Genomic DNA, 20,924 nt, shown 5'->3' with positions numbered 1-20,924 from the left:
CCAGTAGCTACCTTGCATACTAGGTATGTGTGGATGCAGAAGTGTGCTTAGATTAATACATGATAGTGGCAGGCCCAAATATGTCAGCACTAATCTCCACCAATCGCACACTCTGAGAATATTCATATGAACAATTTGGACCATGGAGTGGACATCAGACAGGGTTAAAAGTGCCTCTAGTTGTTGTAGCTGGTATTATACAATGACACCTCATTTATTCTAGATGACCATGACTGCACTTTCTGCATCCTTGAATCATRTTCAAACTGCCCTGTTAACTAACTGTACCTTGAACAATTTTTGCAAACTACATTTATTTTATAATAGATAATTAAAATTAGGGAAAATAATGCCTCCTAATGTGACTATTTTTTCACACTGTAATAGCCAAGTAGAATATTTAACATTACAATGTAAAAGCCAATATGCAGCCAAAACTCTATAGAGTGAATCAATGAATTCTCATATTTTAATAAAAAGTTAATGTTTGAATTTCTGCAATTGTGGGAAGTGGGCAAATAGAAGGGCCTTAGCTTCTACRCACATATTCACTACTGAACTCTCTCCAACTCATTCTTCAAGCAGAAAATGGGAATAATAGTTCTTATTCTCCCTTCTAACAGTCTTTGCGATCTGCAAAATGCTACGTTTAATCTACATTAGCCTCAACAGTTTGTGGCTCTGTTGCTTAAGAGGTGATTTTACTTACTGAGACTCCTGATTTGCAAATTTTGAACTAAACTCTAATCAGCATGTTAAAGGAGCTGCTAGTGTACCATTCTTAGTGAGGGATCCTGACTTTGTAAATATCCTCAATTATTAACTTTCTTGTTCAAAAATATCTTAATGACTTTCTGCCACAACCTCCACCTATTTGCCTAAAGTTCAAAGGACAATGATGTATAAAAGAAYTGACCAAAGAGAGGGAAGGTATTGTTATGGTTATATTTTTTTCTGTGGTTTATGATTATCTTTTCAGCTTGGAATAGGAACTAAAATCTAACCTTCTTTGTGATCAGCTCATATCGTTATTGCTCAGCTGTATGGAGGAACGCAGAATGGAATCTCCCTGCCAAGGCAGAAAAAGGTTTGATAAGGTTTGATAAGAACATATAGTAAGAGTGCAGAAGAACCATTTTTGTTGACTATGACACACAGTTGACAGAGTTGATGCAGAACAAAACACTTGGGAAAACTGAAACTAGCTCATGAGGAACCAGTTTTGCTTTCTCAAAATCACAAAATCAGAACGGCAGAGGTTGGAAGAGATCATCTAGTCCAACCTCCTTACTCAAATAGAGTCACCTATAGCTGGTTGCTCGGGTCCGTGTCCAGACAGCTTCTGAATATCTCCAAGGGTAGAGACTCTACAATGTCTCTGGGCAACCAGTTCCAATGTTTGACCTTCCTCACAGTAAAGAAGTTTTTCCTCATGTTCAGATGGAACTTCCCGTGCTTCAGTTTGTGCCCGTTGCYTCTCACCCTATCACTGGGCACCACTGAAAAGAGTCTGGTCCCCTCTTCTTTATACCTTCTCTTCAGATATTTATACACATTGATAAGATCCCCACTCAGTCTTCCCTTCTCCAGGCTGAACAGTCCCAGCTCTCTCACCTTTTCCTCATAAGAGATGCTCCAATCCCTTAATCATCTTAACAGCCCTTTTCTGGACTTACTTCAGTAGCTCCATGTCTCTCTTACACTGAAGAGCTCAGTACTGGGAGGGAGTCTCCTCAGGTGCAGGATTATACACTTCCCTTTGTTGAAATTCATGAAGTTCCCTTGTGTCCATCTCTCCAGCCTATCGAGGTTCCTGTGAAAGGCAGAACAGCCATCCGGTATATCAGCCACTCCTCCTAGATTTGTATCATCAGCAAACTGCCTGAGGCTGTACTCTATCCCTCCGTGAAGGTCATTAATACAAAAGTTAAGCAAGATTGGAGCCAGTATTAAYGCCTGGGGTAAGCAGTGAGCTACAGCCTGAAAACTAGACCTTGCACCATGGATAATAATCCTCTCAGATCTGTCATTCGGCCAAGTCCAATTCTCTATCAGCTCATCAACCCGTACTTCTTTGCTTCTTACCCTAAAAGACAGGGTTAGAGTTAAGAAAAAAGAGAAAGGCTAGAGGTGCCATTGTGGCTGTTGGAAGCAGGGGCCGCCAAGGGAATGTGTGTGCTGCCAAGACAGCTGTCCTGCAAGACAGCCTATGTTCTGCGACAGAAACTTGGATTTTAGTGCCAGCCTTGGCCTCAAAAAATCTGCGAGGGTTAGRGTTAGGCTTAAGGTTAGGATTAGGAGAAAGAGAAAGGTGATATGTGCCATTGTAGTGGTTGTGGGCAGGGACTGCAAAGGGAAGGGGTACTGTCAAGAGAACAGTACCATTAGGGGCTTGTGGTCTGGGCTGGAAACTGGGGTCCTACTGCAAGCTTTGGCCTGAGAAAAACCTCTAGGGTTAGGGCTAGGGCTAGGGCTAGGGTTATGGTTGAGAGGTAGAGAAAGATGAGAGGTGTCGTAGTCGTTGTGAGCAGGGTCGGTTAGGGGGAGGTGTGTGCTGCTAAGAGAGCTATCCTACAAGGACTTTGTGGTCTGGGCCAGAGACTGGGGTCTTAGTGCCAGCCTTGGTCTGAAAAAAACCTCATAGGTTTAAGGGTTAGGGTTAGAACTGAGAGAAAGGTGAGAGGTASTGATGTAGTGGTTGTCTTGTGAGAGGTTTGTGGTGTGGGCCTGAAACTGGGGTCTTAGTACCAGCCTTGGCCTAAAAATACCTTGTAGGGTTAGGGTTACAGTTAAGATTAGAGTTAGGGTTAGGTTTGGAGCTTAGATTGAGAGAAGAGAAAGGTGAAAGGTTCCACTGTAGCAGTTACCCTGTGAGGGGTTTATGATCTGGGACAGAAACTGGGGGCTTAGTGCCAGCCTTGACCTAAAAAAAACTCCTAGAGTTAGAGTTTGGCTTTGAGTCTGGGTTAGGGTTAGGTTTAGGGTTGCAGTTTGAGTTGAGAGAAAGAAAAAGGCAAGAGGTACCGCTGTAGTGGTTGTCCTAGAAGCAGTCTGTGTCAGAAACTGCGGTCTTTGTGCCAGCTGTGGCCTGAAAAAATGTTCCTAGAGTTAGGTTAGGGTTAGGTTTAGGATTAGTGTTAGAAGAAAGAGAAAGGTGAAAGATGCCATTGCAGTGATTGTGGGCAGGGGCTGCTAAGAGAAGGTGTGTGCTGTCAAGAGTACTGTCCTGTGAGGTGTTTGCGGTGCCAGAAACCGGGGTCTTAGTGCCAGCCTTGGCCTGAAAAAAAAAAATCTAGCATTAGACAGTAGAAAACTTAAGAGAGAAACAGATTATGGTTTAGATATACAAAACACAGATTAGAAGACGGTACAAATGCTGAGATGGCAAGAATCTAGAAGTAGGTCAGAGCAGGCTTCCGACAAGCAGAGAAACCAGCCTTTGAGCAAGGTGTTACCACAACCAAGGAATCACACAGTGATTCCAGGAGAGTGCAGGCAAGAAAGCAAAGTAGATTTACACAAAAGAAAATCTGAAGTACAGTCTAGAAACATCCTAAAAAAGCAAAGTACCCTGTACATTTCCCTTATATACTCTAAAGGTGGGACTCTCGTCATGCGGCTCTTAGGCCAGCCCCCACCTGGTCATACGCTCCTATCTTTGCTGCAGAGACACTCACTGTTGCCAGCTGTAGCTCTGATGGCCTAAAGACAGGTCTGCTACATGCTGCCAGGGATCAGGTGCTCAGCTGCAAGCAAAGATMCTACTTATATACTGAGGTAACCTTCATGGTTGGGGTCTCTAAAATCTACCTTATTAATAAATAATGGGAGAGGCCCATAATATTGCTTAATAACKGTGAATTGTCTTCTTCTACCCAGTGTCAGAATTATAAAGGACAACAGATCACTGAGGTCTAGCTTCGAATGGTTTTATTTTCTTCTTTATTTTCCTTTTTTCCTAGTGTGAGTATTTACATACATTATGAGGCAATCTACAGCAAAGYGTAACAGGCATTCTCATCTGGCAATTCAGAGCCAAATAAGTAACACTGACAACTGCAAAGCAATAATAGTCCTAACTGTAGGGACCAGGCTGATTATTTATGTTTATTTATTTATTTATTTWACAGTAAATGCATATGCTGGAACTCTGGTTTCCAACTTTGCTACTAATTTTTGTGACCTTGCCTGGCAACTCCTACTGCAATTTCATCAAATCTGCCTTTTTTATTAATCTTGATGTGACTCTTTTTCACCTCTGCTTTGTAGCACACAGTACATCTACTGTTCACAGCTTCCAGCTCCACTATTAGTTCCACGCAATTGAAGGTGTCATCAATTTGTAGCAGCGTAAGTTTACAGGGCTTTCTGATTGCAAACACACACATACATACACACACAGACACACACACACACACCAGAAAATTCTCATAAAGAATACACTTCCAAGCCATAGTAAAAACCACTGTGATAAACAAGGAATTCCAATAGTACAAAGCATATGAAGTATCAAGTCTCCATTACTCCTTTTTTCTTTTAGATAAATTTAAAATTATGCTTTCTTAAAAATCATGAAGAAAATATATGCGCATTGCCAGGCAAACCCTGACATCTGTACACAGGGCCAGTCCTGTCTGCCCTACTCTCTTTGAACTAGTAAGAGTTTCTTGCTAGCAAAGGAAGCAGGCAGAAAGACTTCAACTCACATGATCAGTCCTACCTAATTTAGTATGACAATCAATACAGACTAGAACAGGACAAGGGCAGCCTCACTGTGCCTTGCCCAAGATGGTCATACACATGGTGTGTTAGCTAGATCAGTAATGTGTTTCAGGAGATAAAGATTATTAAAACTTACATTTGAGTTTTGAACTCAATATTCTTTGTGGGTTTCACTTCCTCTTTACACCAGTGAAAAGCCAAATTAACTCCAGTGTATAAACATGAAAAGATTCTATTCCTATATGTAAAAGAGATACAGTATACTAAAAAAGGTCAAAGTGATAATCCTCTGTAGAAAAGAAGAATGCAAACAAATAGCAGCTAATCAGGGAACACATGCTGTTTTTCAAAATGCTAATATAAAGATTAATGGCTCTGCTTTGACATCCAAGAGCCTTTGGAAACTCTTCATATTAAAACACTTTGTAAATCACTTTTAGAGAAAAAAGCTTTCAGGGAGCCCTATTTAATAAAATTAACTACTAGGGAACCTCAATAACTTTCAATAAAACTGCATGTGGAATTCTCACCACTGTTCCTAGAATATATAATTATTTATGCTGCTTTACACCACTTTGCATTACTGTGGAGCCTTAAGAGAGGATTAGAAATGGTCAAGAAAACCGTTCATTCCTCTTGTGTCTGCTCATCTTGGACACAGTCCTGGTTGCAGTGAAGTCAAATGATTTCCAGTGAATCTTTGGCGAAAYTCCCAGAGACTGCAATGCAAGTAGAACAGACACATAAGGCTTGATCCAAACCCCATTGAAGATGATGCAGAWCTTTCATTCCTTTATAACAGATTTTGGATCAGGCCCCATTCAAAAAACATATTTAGAATCACTGTTTTAAGGAACTCACAGGAGGCACAGAATGGATTTCTGTCCTGCTTCATGGTACAGAAAGACAGAGATTTATGCACATGTTCTATGGGGCTTTGCCACCTAGTACAAGCTGTGGGTGCAGACAGCACAAGTTACTGGCTTTATCTGGAGAGGGCGATGAATGAAGTTTGTGTCTAAAACCAAGTATACAAAAAACAACCACGAAGCAGCAGAGTGTGGAACCCAAAAGAGGCATGGCATAAATCCCAGAGCCTGCAAGAAGGGAGCTACCATTTTACCATTTTCTTCTCTCCATTCTGGATTATTCTAAGCATTCTCCAGCACCAGAAGCAATGCAAACAGCTTTAGGGGCCCATCCAAGCCACATCATGGCCTCAGATCCCTCTTAGCATTATTTGCTGGACAAGGCTTTCACAACTCTCAGAACCTCAGAAAGTCACCTTAAAAAGTCTACAGTCTGTGCYGCTGGGATGTAGGATATTTTTCTCATATCCAACTCAATGTCCCCCGCCACACACACTCCCTTCATTTTCTTTCCTGTGACTTCAGGATCCACTCTGTAAATTACATCAATATTTAAACTGACATCTTATTTGAGAATATAATTAACACAAAAAGGTAAAACAAACCTAKAACTTCAGTTGCTGTTAAGAATCTCAGAAGTATAGAAGACCTGGGCTCCCATATATTTTGCCACTGACTCTTTGTGAAGTATGAGTACCATTTTAACCTCCCCATGACTCTGTTTCTCCAGCTGTAAAACAGGCATGCTATCACTGAATGATTCAGGAAATTTTCAAGATAACTTGCACACTATTTTGAGTATATAAAGCTCTATTTATAAATGCTAGGATTCACTCTTTGGACCTAGATCTGTACTGGAATTCTGAAGTCCCAAGATATGTTCATCTCCAGAGTTTTGCCTTGGCTCACTCAAGGGCTCCTGGGCCAGGGCCAAGGCTCAAGATATAGAATTAAAGTTCTAGGTTGCTGGCATCCTGCAAGAGTGCACAGAAAAACACAGTTGGAAACRCAGAACAGGAAAAGGTGACAGCAGTATTTTACCCCATCTGAATTCCCAGAACTGACACTCAAATATGCAATGTTGTATTCTTTACCAGTACGCACATAATCATTTGGAGGTCTGATGTTCCTCCCACTGAAAACAAGAGAGAAATTACATATCATATATAGTGAAGATTTTGACATTTGATTCCTCCTACATATTTGAATGGGAGGAAGGCATTAAATGCCAAAACCAAAAATGAGCATATAGAACCTATCCCTCAAAACTGTTATTCATTCCAAAGCACGACACTTATTTTTGGCTCACACTGACCTCCATCCCATGCAGTGCAAAGCCAGTGGTTGCYCTTTTGTTAACAAGATAAATTTTTGCTATTTAAAATGGAGCATGCAGGACTGATGTTTTAGTAGAACATCTACCAGCATATATAGGTTTAAAAAATCCATTACTTTAATTTCCTTCCTATTGTAATAATTTGCTGCATTTTTTCTTGTTAGTAGAATTCTTCTTTTCAGGTTCTTATTGCAGACACTGGAGAACCCCAAATTATAGACCAGCAAGTATTAAGGTAGGCCCTTACATATTTCCAGTACAAGGGCAAAAAATTGTGTGTATAGGAAACGGTAAGTAATTTATGCCCTGTGCCCATAATCTACAAGTGGAAGTGTTCTTGTTCATATTTTATATATAAATATATATAAGTATGTATGTATGCATGTATATGTATATAGTACTCCTATCACCAGTCCCTTAAAACATGCATTCTTGTGTATTAGAATATATGCTCTGCATGCACACATTTTAACATTGGCATATATAGACATTATATTCACCCCCAGAAGAGGCTGATGTTTGGTTAACATCTCAATTTGAAGCTACACTAATGAGTTTTAAGGTGTTATTTTTGCCTTTTAGAAAAAAATGAAACAAAACATACCATCAGACTCCATGACTAAATTCCATCTTCTACTTTTCTTCCCATTTTCTTCATCGTACTTTTGTGTTGCAGGAGTTTGAGATTACATACTATAATATGCATCTGCTGGGTGCTACTGTAACGTAAACAGAAAACAATCTCAGAGGCTCAGTCATGTTGAGAAATCCTGGGATCTGATCCATCTTAAGGTAGGGACTCCTTATCCCAAGGTAAAAACTGTCATGATCACTCTACCATTTACAGAAGAGGGTAAACTAAAAGAAAAACAATGCATCTACAGTATGCTTACTTAATAGATTTGTATCCTTGCTGAGGCTAATATGGAGCACTGTAAAGAGTAACAACATGAACATGAGACCAAAGAAGAGAGAACTGTGTTGGTTTCACCTGCTTTGATTGTCTTATGTGACATTTCCCCCTCTCTTCTAGGTTTACCAACACAGTAAATATCTAACTACTGTGCACACCAGATATCTCTTCCATTTTGCTCTCATTTTATCAGATCTCAAAAGCTATAAAAAAAGCTGGCAGGACAAGATTTAATCAAGAGATCTCCAAGACCTGCAGGAAATTACAATGACCATGCAATAGAGGCTCTCTACTAGGTCAGCTCCAAACTGATACATACAAGGATACTGCTGTGAGACTGCTACATTTTAACATTGTTTCCCCCCCCACACACACAGACAAATTCTATTTCTTACTAGCTCATGGTAGGCTCTCAAAACACCCTAGTATTGCAAATTCTTAGCATGCACGTTGTTCATCAAATGAATGCACGTTATGACAGTAGTACCTTCATCACAAAAGTGTCTTATGCAAGAAACAGTTTTGGTGTGCCATTGGCAACCACTGCCTTCACTGAAACTTCAGTAGAATCTGATTCAAAAGGCCACAGATAAACAGAAAATAATGCTCTAATTTTGGATAACATGTAGAAAGGTAGCAGTATGACATTCTCACTGACCTACAAGAGAGATGCTCAGCACTTTGGTGGATGAACTCAGTGTTACATTGGTAACTAACTAGCAATTAAGATGCTAAGCCTAAGGTACCAAAACTTAAAAATTTATCAAAAAATCCMAAAAATGGCCTACAACAAGAGACTAGCTCCAATAATACATATATATTGCTGTTTTATTTATTTATTATTGGGATAACATTATTGAATTGYTTGTCTCACACAAAATGCTGAGTTCAGGCAAACAGGCTAGTTTCCCTTCAAATATTGCAAAATATCTGTGACTGGACTGTTTGTCTCACAGGTTAGAGTTCTCTTATTAAAGAACCTCCCCAGGACCCTTCGGGGATCTTTCAAAATTCATTGACGTTCCYGAGTATAGATGTTAACAAAGGGATCACTACCCCATTTATACAAACACATGTTGGCAGTTGGTTTTCTGTATCTGTTCCACATCAGAAGTGAGTGAATTTCTYCACCACAGGGATAGAATATCTCACATGGGTAAACTGAACTGAAACTCACTGAAGTGGTTTGGGATAGAAGAAATTAAATGAGCCAAGCACAGCACCAAATATGCCCTTGTAGGCCAAATCATACCCATTTCTGAAGCTCTACTAGCTGAGATGAGAAAGATGTGGACTGCAGCATTCCAAAATTTGGAAGAATCCCTCAGAACATGAGTTGAATTCTGCRACCACAACCAACATCCTTTAAGTTTCTTTTTAGGAGTAGCTATTGGAGATGTAACTAGAATGTCCCACTAAGAGAACACGTACTCATCTAAAACCAATACTAGATTTGCAACATATGTATATGGAACAATAAATTGAAGCTGTAGAAAGACATGCATATAAATTATGTAAGGATAGTCATTCTGAGCACATATTCAGTTCAGTTCTCAGAAGATGCAAAGTCAAACATTATTAATTCTGTTCTTTTTCTTTCAAGTGCCTGGATATAGGAAAAGCTCAAGTAGTAGCTAATTTTATCAGATGTATGCATACTATGTACTACCATGTAACTAATTACTTCCTTGAAGTTCTCTTTTTCTCTTCTGGGACTCACACAGAAACAAAAAGTTTACAAGCTAATTTAGAGTAAACAGGTCTAGCTGCAAAACAAACAGAAAATAAAGCACAAGGCTCTGCAGGCAGGAAAAAGTCAGGATGCTCAACAAGACTGTGACGATATTGGAAATGTACAAAGACTAAAATACAGCAAACCAGAAATGATCTGAAATATGACATTGCCCCAACATTCAACTGCACTTTTATGGTGTTGGTAATGAGCACAAAGTACTCTGGGTATTTCCATTTTCCCTCTCTGATGAAAGATAATATAAACAGTCTGTCTTCCACCAGGAAATAATACCTGCCATGGAGATACTAAGAATGCTTTTCCTATACATTCCTCACCCACTCAAAAAAAATAACTTTTCTATTGCCTAGGTATGTAATTGCTAGTAGCAGAAGTGAAAAATTCTATAGGCAGAAGATATGTTCAGATCAAGTTCTGCTATCCTCTATATTCTATAAATTCACAAATACACATTTTATCCATTGACATTATCCTTCTGGTCATCAGCAGACACATACAGTCCCAGAATAAGTGCTTTCTACTGATATTAATCATCTATACAAGGTATTATGAAAAAAAGTATGCTTAAGCAATCCTGCAAGCCCACACATGACACACAGCAGTTATTATACAGCGGAAACATGCAGTTTTGTAGATCATACAGTTCCTAAAGAATATGAGAATTTCAAGATGAAAGCTGTTCATTGTGTTTGGTCTGTAAGGAAATTTAGGTCTCCCCAYAAACTTAAATAATAGGCATTTTTAGCAGCTGACTTACTATAATCATGTGTTTGCACAAACAACTAATGTTTATATAATTATTATCTTCTCTGGACTTAGGAAAAAAACATTAATCAAGTAAATCTCAATACCATTATGGAGGAAATRAGCAGTATTCTACCTATTTTTCAATCGTGTGCTATAAAGTTAGATCACAAGCTAAAATACAACTTACCATTAAGCCTGCTGTAGTTTAATTACTTCCTCAGGGATTTATCTGGCATGGGAAAATCCCCAGGTGGAATGAGGTTGATCTCCTGCTATTACTGCAAAGAACACAGTAACATCTTACTTCGATAAAATACGCTACTGAATTTTGGGCAAAGCCTCCTCACCATTTCATGTACTAATAGACTAAAACACAATGTTCCAAATGGTTGCTTTGAGGTTGCAGTAATTTTCAGCTCAGCTCAACACATGCCATGAAGTGGTTATCCACCTTACCACAGTGGAGCATTATGACCTTGTAATTTATTTTGATAAGGAACAAGTGACAAGCCAGAAAAGATTCCATCACATTAATGAAATTACCATGTGTAACGATCACATTTATCTTGCCATTAGTGATTACAAGCACATTTGATAACTGTGTACTGTAAGACCTCTCAATGGGATGCTAACAATATTGAAAGAAATGCTATATTCTGATTGCAAGTGCAAATATAGGGATATGCAATTCAAGAATCAGTAAAAATGCCACTCCTAGATCCAGATCAAGAATTTTACAAACTCATTAACCATTTTCTGCATTGGCTGACTAGGGTAGATCACTGCAGTTACTCTCTACTTTCTGGCCTTCATTCCAATTGAYTAACCCATCATTCCCATCCCTCTATTTAACAGTGGGTCAGAAACAGTTCAGAAAAGAAACTGCTGCAAGCTCTCACTTTGACAAAGCCTATGGATTTATATGTTTCTATTCCCTCCTTACTCTTGCAACTTCTGTACCTGGCAACACTGTTCCTCTGCAGAATATGTGGCAGAGGACCAACCTATATAATATCCTTTTGTAGGAATATCCCACTTGTTCAAACACCTTCTTGGCAATTTCTAAAATCATTTTATCCCTCCTTCAGGATGAATTTTAAATAAGACTTCATAGGAAAAAGTGAGCTCCAGTTTACAAGGTAAACTAGGTTTTGTAATCTTTTGATTCTCAAGACTCTCTCTTGACCTCRTATTACAAATTCATCCAAATATTTTTATTTTCCAAGCAAATACGTGATTCTAACTACCTGCAATGAATAGAGGAAAATACTCTCCAGAAGATATTTTGATGGGGAAATAATACTTAACACTCGGTATCAGCAGATACTAAGTAGAATGACTTCAGTTTTACAGCTGGAAAAGTAGGTGGCCTTGCTCAGAGCACTGGCATCTGCAAGTTCCTAACAACTACAGAAATATAGATAAAGTCTCTTCTAATTCCATGCTAGTGTCCTGTCCCCTGCACTGTAATATTTCTCCTTACTTCATGCTGTACATACTGCCTGTTTTTTCACTGAAAAGTGTCTGGCTAAYAGATCTCAGCAACTCTGTAACCTGGAACGCTATGCTTCTGACCCTTACAAGCTTCCTAATCACTTCAGTTCTGTTACTGGGTCTCAATTTGTATCTACCACATATGGGTTCAAATGTGCTGAAAGGGGTAAAAAAAAAATAAGGACCTCTGTCCTTGCAAGTAAAATCTGCAATATACGTACCATTAGCCTCAGTGTGACTCCACTGATTTTTCTGCACARAAGACGGTTCACTATCAAAAATAGACTTCTGAAGTTTTCGTTTTTATAATAAGCATCATCCCATACCCTCTGTGCCTTCTGAGCAATCTGACAAATGCCTGGTCTGTGTGGAACCCCACCACTTGAATGTCACACACATATAACTGTGAGCTGTCAGAAAGAACTAGGACTTCTAAGAAGACTCACAAGGATTCAGTTATTTACAAACGTAAATTCCTATCTTCAGAACTTATRCCACAACAACAGCAGAAGGGCTTCCAGGGAGAAGTAAAAATAAATAAAACGAAACTAAAACACCTGATAACACACAAACAATACTGCATTTACTATAATACCTCAATCTTTGGTTCCAAAAATGAGCATGAAATGTATCTCACACATTTTAAAAATTCTTAAAATATCAGCTGTAGAAACACACCCTTAGTAAAACCCTAAATGAATCTAATCCTGTCAGAACCCTTAACAACTATATTGGCTATATCTGCAGGCAAGAGTCATGGCCACTKACAGCTGCGTTCAGTTTACACCTAATGTTGACATAGAAAGGCAGGGAAGTGGCTCTTACCTGCTCTTCTTTCTTCTTGCTTCTGAGGCAGAAGTGGCTTGGCAATGCACTTAGGAAGAATACTGCTTCCAATTCACATACTCTTCTCCAGAGATAAAGAAAATCAGTCTCAAGACCTTCTTCCTCCAGAAATGGCTTGAGATTTTTTTGGATAGCTGTTTCTGCTTTGCACTGACCTGCAAGTGATAAAAAATTCCAAATGAAATGGAGTGGAATCAAGAAACTGATTCAAAACTAATATCTAGTCTTTATTTAAATGTATAATTGTCTTTAATGGACTTGGACTTGAGACTGAGAAAAGAAAGCAAAAACCTTCAGAAATTTACAAAACAAATTAATAAAGGCTATTTTAATATAAGATTTAATATAGTATATTTTTATTTTTAATTTTGTGGTCATCTGACCTTCATCAAGCTAAGACCAGGACTTCCACTGTACAGTAAAAAAGATTATGAAGTTGAAATGAGGACTGATTCTATTCCTACAACAGCTATTTCAAAGAGACCAAAATTAGAAAGAATGATTCTAGGGCACCTAATGTCCTATGAATTTTACTTGCTCCTTAACTGCAACATGTCTGGCAACTGAACAGTTTTCCCACTGATCAGTCAGCCAACGCATTAAACTATCATAAGTAATATGGCCATAATCAGTCCTTGTTTCAATGTTTTTTTCTGATGTCAGAATAATTTAGATGCCCGGATATCTGAAGCAGCTGTGCCAATGAATATGTGAGGAGAGTAAAACACAGCTGCTTTCCAATTCAGGAACACTGTTCTGGATTTTCTTAAACATCTGGTAAATCAGATGTTCCTTTAAGGGCAAACATGATGGGTATCAATAAAATTTTATCTTGCCTTTACCTAGGTAGACATAAATTTCACACAAGGCCTGAGGGTCTAATGTTGACCCTAGTCAAGCCTTATTGCATGGAAAATGCCTACTTCTACATCAAGAATACAACTTGCAAGCAATAGTGGTGCATCTGAAAAGCAATAATTTACTCATTTAAACACTGTTTTGTACAAGTGTAATTATTTCAGTGTGTAAGCATGACTTTTATCTTTTTATCTTATCTTTTACCTTTTATCTAAAACTATTAATATGAATGCATCTACACCCTTAGAGCTTATTCCATTAACAACAGTACTAACTGCGGAGACTGTAGCTATACATACCCATTTCTACCAATAAAACTGCACCCACAGAAGGTGGGTTGGATCACTTCAGCTACCCAAGTCACAGTGGCACAGTTGGAGAATTTTAAGGAGAAAATGCCCTCCTAGAATTATTAACAATCCCTTATTGCTTGGCTTTGGCCCATAATCATGCCTTTTTATCAGGGATTAACACCCTATCTTCACTGAATGTTTTGCAAAAGAATCCCATCCATTAATTTAAGTGGGAAATGTTACCAGCCAAAGAAGAAAGTTTCTCCTTAATTCAAAGAGGCTTTGCATCACACCTTTCAACCTGGCTCACAGAGACAACAGTGAATAAGTTTCATCGTGAAGAGCTGTCTCCATAGCATTAGGGCCAACAAAAGAGAAAATACAGTATGTTCTAAAAATGCGAATGATAAGCAGTATAAAAGCCAATGAAAAAGTGATATTAAACAAATAAAACCTAATAACTGATGTAAATGTAACCTGAGACTTACATCTATATATTGACAGGAAGCTCCAAATAAAGGTAGTGGGTTCATGCCCTTCTAAATCATTACAGTTTCCACAGAAAATATCAGTCTCCATAAAGCTCTTAGGTTAGTGAGATTTATAGTGATAACAATAGCAGTAGTTTATTTGAGACAGTTAATCAAAATTCTAGCACTTATAAGTCCTCTGTGGAAACTACAAATTTAAGAAGTTGAAGACTAAATATTCAAGAGTAAGTTTGCAATCTACTCACGTACAGTAAATTTCAGTTATGTGTTTCATTATACTGGTGCCTTATAGCTTTTAAGGGGTTTACAACTTGGCTATAATTATCCACTATGGGGTAAAGTTTGGCATTAAAAGAACACTTTTCCATTCTCTGTTCTAATAGAAAGTTACTCACTCTCTATTGGTTCTGTATTCCTTGCACATCGAACACTTGCTGAGTTTTTGGGTGTGCAGGCAAAGTAAATCAGGGCTCTCATTTTGTAACTTTTAAAAATGCATCTTTCAAAAACACTAAAACAATACTGCCCTTACATTCACTTATCTTCTGTTAATTTAGCCTTCAAACTGAGTATATTCAGATGGCAAAAAAATGTGTAATTTGAACCAAGAAAAATTATACATGTATTACATAAAGCATCACCAGGAAGGCTTTATTTCCACCAGGAAAGCCAAATTTCCACCAGGATAACAGGAAATCATGGTGTTGGGATTAAAATTCAGCATGGAAAATAAAGCTTTGCTTCCATTTTTCCACACTGTGCCAGAGACTTCCTGGGTATCCCCCTGAGGAAGAGGTACCTCAGCTTCTCCAACTGTAAAATGGAGTATCAGTAGTTCCCCATCTCAGGATCACTCTGAACATTTACATGCAAATTCTTTCACAGTTTGTCAAAAGCCCTAAATAAGAGGAGAAAAAATACAGTTGTATTCAGGTTCTACATGAGTAATACTTTGTATTCAAGAGTAATGCCAGCTTCAGAAGTTCTCATCCTTGTTCTCAGCAACTCATTCCAGCACTGTAGTTTGCCACCCATCAGTCATGCAGATTCAATGGTTTGTGGTGGTATTCTGCAAACCAGACCACTTAAATAATACTGTCAGAGTTACAATTTGGCTTCCAATTCTCTCTTTTTTTTTCTAGGAGAAGAATGCAGTAAGTCTGACACAGCCACAGGTCCACCCACATGCACAGGAAGGGGAGCAGAAGCCTTCTGGAAGCTGTTCTCTTAAAGAAAACTGTTCTGCCCAAAGGATTAAAAAGTAGAGAGGTTCCTTATACCTCCATCATCTCTTTTGCCAGAGCGTAGTCAAGGTCAAAATGCAACACAACATTAGCAAAGCACTATGCAGGCACTGGATAGCAAACACTGAATAAATCTCCATAAATAGAGAGAAACATGAAGACTGATTATACTCATTGTGCTTACATAAATAAACAGAGGCAAAGTCTGGTGGAGATTTAATGTTTGGTTCAGAATTTGGGGGAAGGTCCTTTTCCTTGATATAAAGTGGATGGACAATTATGACTTCTAAGCCGGCACAAGTATTCAACACGTCTTGAGATATGCTAGTTAGGTGAAGCTCCAAATCTCCAAGGTAAGCAAGTATGTACGTCCAGACAAGGAGTTGAAAAAAAAAAACACAGACACCAGTATTCAGACAYAGTTTAAAGAAAAGGGTAAAGTAACTTTCAACATTCGACTGCATAGGTACATTTAAGCTGTAACATGCTTTCCTGGCCTTTCTCCTCCTGCAGTTTCGTATTATTCCATTGAGTTGTACCTTTAGTATTGTCATTTATCCCATGGAATATAGTTTTTGTCTCTCTGTAAATACCTATTCTATCCTGAAAACAAAAAGAAGTCTGATTCCTTTTTCTGTTTTTCCATCTGAATTCTCCAGCTTTGGGTAGTTTTAGTACAAACCAGAATATTTTAACAACACTAGTTCCTATATTTAAAGTTGTCACATATTTTACAGAGATAAGTCACTTAAACTTTGTATTAATTGCTCACAATCTAATATATTGCAGCTACAACTGTTACCTTTGTATAACAGACTCTGTATATCAAATCAGGGTAAGTAGTAACCCCAGAGAAACAGAGTAATTTGACTAAACTTCTCTGTCTAGATTTAGTCAAGACTCACCAGGTCTCCAAAGTAGGAAAACATAAAATATAAATGGAATGAAACCCTAAGGGGGTAGAATACAAAACAAAAACTCTTTGGATTTTTGTTCATTTATGCTCCATGGTGTATAACCCCAGAGAACCTATAAATGCAGATGGAGCACAAAAAATATGAACTCACCTTAATGTTGCAATTCTTTTTATAACTTCCACTAATCCGAATGTTTGTTTCACAAGTCATGTGCAAGACAGAGTTTGCATGGTTTATATTCCCAGGATCCCATTATGGTAAAGCTCAAACCCAGTTCACTCAAGTACTAGTAAAACTGAAAAAAAAATAGGGTTAAGATTTTCAACTGATAATAAATCACTTCATGTCAGACAAAAATTTGACCTCTGCTTTCCAATATTACTTATTACAAGACTACAAGAATAAATATGGTAAATAAGGTACTAAATAGAAACATATATTTGTGCCATCTAAATACAGATGGTATAGATCAAGATATAACTCAGACTTTTCAATGTCTCTCTATGCAACAGAATGCTTCTGCACTGTATCCTTGCTAGAATTTGCTCTAACTTTAAATATCTCAAGTTATAACTTTCTACCACTTGCCTTGCAAAAGAATTTCACATCCCAAAACAGCTTATTATCTTTGGTGCATGTTCCTTTTGTATAATTATTTGATTATTACTCCTATAACTCATAATCTGGAATAGCTCTTCACTCTCTCCATAGCTGCAACTWCTTAGTTGCAGGCCTCTTCAACCAGGTTAGTGGGGGAAAAAAAAGACAAGGAAATCAGTATTACACTCCTATTTTAAAATAAGAAATCAATAACTAATTTAACTTTTTTATTATTGTTTTAGAACAAAAATATCTAGAAAGCACCTCATCCTCTACAGAGCAGGAAGAAAACATGGTGTTGCCACTATGGCCCTTAAAATAATGGGGTCCATTTAGATTGGGCTCATTCTACTACTAATCATAAAAACATCTATAAAAAACAAAGGTGCTGGTAAAGCTAGGATTCAGCCCAGTAACCTCTTTCCAATGCTAGATTTTTTTAACATACTTTGAAAAACACCAGTTTATTGTAGAATCCCCTTGAACAGTAGTACAATGGAGTATCTCACAATTATCTTATTATGTTTCTTCTTACAATCCTGTCCTCCCAACCCCTGGTGATTTCTGAAATGAATATTATTCAGTTTACAGACAGAAATTTAGAAAGAAAGAAGCCCAACATCTCATAGATGCAAAAAGGCAAGAAACTGACATAGTATATCAAGCTCCCAGACCATCCATTACACTTTGGAAACAGCTAAGTAAGGTTTTCAGTCATATTAAATCTTCTGAAGTTGGGTTTCTAATAAGATGCAGGGCTGTAAATTGCAGTGGCTGAGATACAGACAAAAAGCCTCTTTTTGTCTCCTTCTTATGCAAGTATTAACATCTACCACCACAATTAATGTTTTCAGAGCTCCGTTGTTAGAACTGAACAYGTTGAACCACAGAAGATACCTAGGTTCTTGCCTTGCCTTTCTCCTACTACACCGAAAGAAAGAGAAAATTATGAAAGCAGCCTTTTGGCATTTGCATTTCAGAGTGTAAGAATTATTCTAAAACAAAAATCCAAACAAATATCTAGAGCCAAATTATGACAACCAAACACAACAATTGAAAAAGAGCTCTTACTACAATCTTGTGTTCACTTTCAATAGCTTAGTTTTCTACTTTCTTGATTCTTTTGATGCCATCTTCTCCCTACTTTTCAGTTATTCGGGTCTTCCAGACAGGATAAGATCTGATTTTGTAGTGTGAAAAAAACAGAAAGAGAAGCCTTTAGGTCTTTTCCACACAACACTGAGAAAAATAGTGAAATAGATATTCCCACTGTCTAATGGCACAAATACCATGTTTACTAAATAACCTAAATCATTTAGGCCAAGATTAAAAATGCTTTTCTATTAGACTTTAAAATGCTATTATTAACTCTAAAAGAAGTACATCTGTATGTAGTATTAAAAACAGACACCAGTGATTGCAAGGTCAAGCTCATAGTTATCCAGCACTTATAGGAAACTTTAAAATTAGCTCTGATTAACATACAACATTAAGTTAAAACAACCAGTGATGACTTCATCACAATCCTCTGTGTAGAAACCTTGTTTTGGAACACATTTTAATTTTTATGTAACACTGCATGCTTACAGAGAACAAAAAGTCCTAAATAAGTCCATTACCATGTTTTGGGCCTGGAACCTCCGTAGTTCTTGAGTACCTTACTCTCACTGGAAAAGTCTAAACCTCTCCAAAGATATGAACTACAATCCTATGCAAATATGCAAAAACATAGTTGAAGCCCACTCCTTACACATTGAAACCCAGATTAACTGCCACATTGAGCTATGCAGGCTATAAWCCCATAGCGACTTCTAAAATTATTGCCCCACTGTATTCATGTGTCAAAAAAGGGGGAAAAAAATAAGAAAAAAGAATTAAATCCCACTTAGCTCCCAAAGTGGCCGTAAGGCTATTTATACATGTGAAGTAAAGAAAATATATAAGCATGTGCAAAATCCTGGGCAATACTATCCTCAGACCTGACTTTTATTTGCAGATAGAGTATGCACTTTAAAATTTAACAATGGCTAAATACATACGAGATGACAGATTAAAAATCCACTTAGCAAGACTTCCTGCATGTAACATAACAAAACACTTCTTACATTTGAAAACTAATTTTCAGTGCTGCTGGACTGTAATTCAATACAGTTTACAGAGATCAGATATGCATCTGTAGCAACAGAGCAGTGTCTCTAAAATGCAATAGCTCTGCAGAGCCAAATTGTGATCTATATCAAAGAAGAATCCATTGAGAAGTTTGTTTTTCCCCTTCCTCCTTTGCAGTGCTAAGGAACAAAAGAGGCTAAATTTCTTTTCTTCCAGAGAGCAGTAGCTATGAAACTATAAGCCCCCTCAAGGACTGACTCATGCAAAACCACACCTAATTTCTTCCTCTGCAACTATTCCTATATCTTGGTGCAGGGAGAGTCTGCTCACAGAAAGCAACCACATCTATAAAGAAACATGGGTACATTAGGAAATGCTATGTGAAAGGACAAGTACTGAGATTCCTATGCACCATGCTACAGTGCCTATAAAAAGCTGGATATATCAGAAAGGGCAGAAAAAGCATGAGCACAAGCAACACACCAGTTGACCATTACTGGTATCATTGGAAGCAATGGTGACAGCATCTGTATAAACCAATGTCTTGCCTAACCTAGGAGAGCTGAATCAATGCAGGTCAGTTCAGGCACTGGCCATAATGAATCAGCTCAGTAGCACTGAATTTCTGAAAGCAAGCCAGAACATGAAGATTTTCAGCACAAGGTTATCTGCACTGACTTCACGCCTTTGGTAACTGTTTTGAATTTCTAAGCGCCCTGCCAGACTAGCAGAGAGGAAAGGCGGCTTCTCTACAAGATGACATGGGAACAGCTGACATGGAGTGATAGTTCTGCACTGAAGGGACAAGTGTGAAGAGTTTGGGAATCACAGGGGGGRAAATTGGCGTACGAGAAATTAATGTGCATTTTTATAGGGAGAATAGCTGTCTCTATTAGGGGGCCATSGTACAGGTAAGAGTAAAATGAGACAAGCCTATCCCAGCTTTCCAAAATGCCGAGGTGCTGTCTCCAGGGGAGAAAACATCCATTAGCAGCTTCCTATTAGACATCCTCATGAGCAGTACACAAGGGCTTGTACCTCCTCTTACAGGTAACTCACCCGATAATGACTGAAATTTAGTAACAGGAGTTTTAATACACTGATGTTATCAAGACCGCTGTCCTAAGCAGGGATCAAACACTAACTTTTGGAAACTCAACAAGGCACGGAACTCCAGAAAGCGAGAGAGAAAAGCACAAAGAAGCCAAATAAAATAACAAGTGAGAAGCTGGTTTTGGTTTGCCTGCAAATATTTTCTTAGCGCATCGCTTCCAGCACAACTCAGGTTTGTGGGCCGGGAATAAAAAGGTGCTGAGCAAAAAGTGAYGTGGCCGGGGACTACCCACAAGCACTCCGATAGGAAAAAAAAACACACAAAAAAATCATGTTTTGGCTTGGGCCCTAATAAATTAAATGATCAATACTATTGGAGGCGGCTCGAGTGAAGAGCTTAAAAGGGAGCAGAGCCGCGCCCGGCCTGTCCGAGCCCCGCCAACGGCGGCGGGGTGAGCCGGCCGCGGCCTCGCCTCAGGCGCGCGCGGGGGCTGCAAAATGGCACCTGCCGCCCTCCCGCCTCGCCTCGCCCCGGCCGGCCGGCCGCGGGGGCCGCAAAATGGCACCTGCCGCCTCGCCTCGCCCCGGCCGGCCGGCCGCGGGGGACGCAAAATGGCACCTGCCGCCGCCTCGCCTCGGCCGCAGGGCCGAGCGCTGCGCGACGGCGGCGGGCGGGGAC

The sequence above is a fragment of the Rhea americana genome, unplaced genomic scaffold, assembly GCF_003343005.1.
Source record: "Rhea americana isolate MKP2758 unplaced genomic scaffold, rheAme1 scaffold_5, whole genome shotgun sequence".
Lineage (NCBI taxonomy): Eukaryota > Metazoa > Chordata > Aves > Rheiformes > Rheidae > Rhea > Rhea americana.
The sequence above is the reverse complement of the archived record's forward strand: the minus strand, read 5'-3'. Positions refer to the sequence as shown.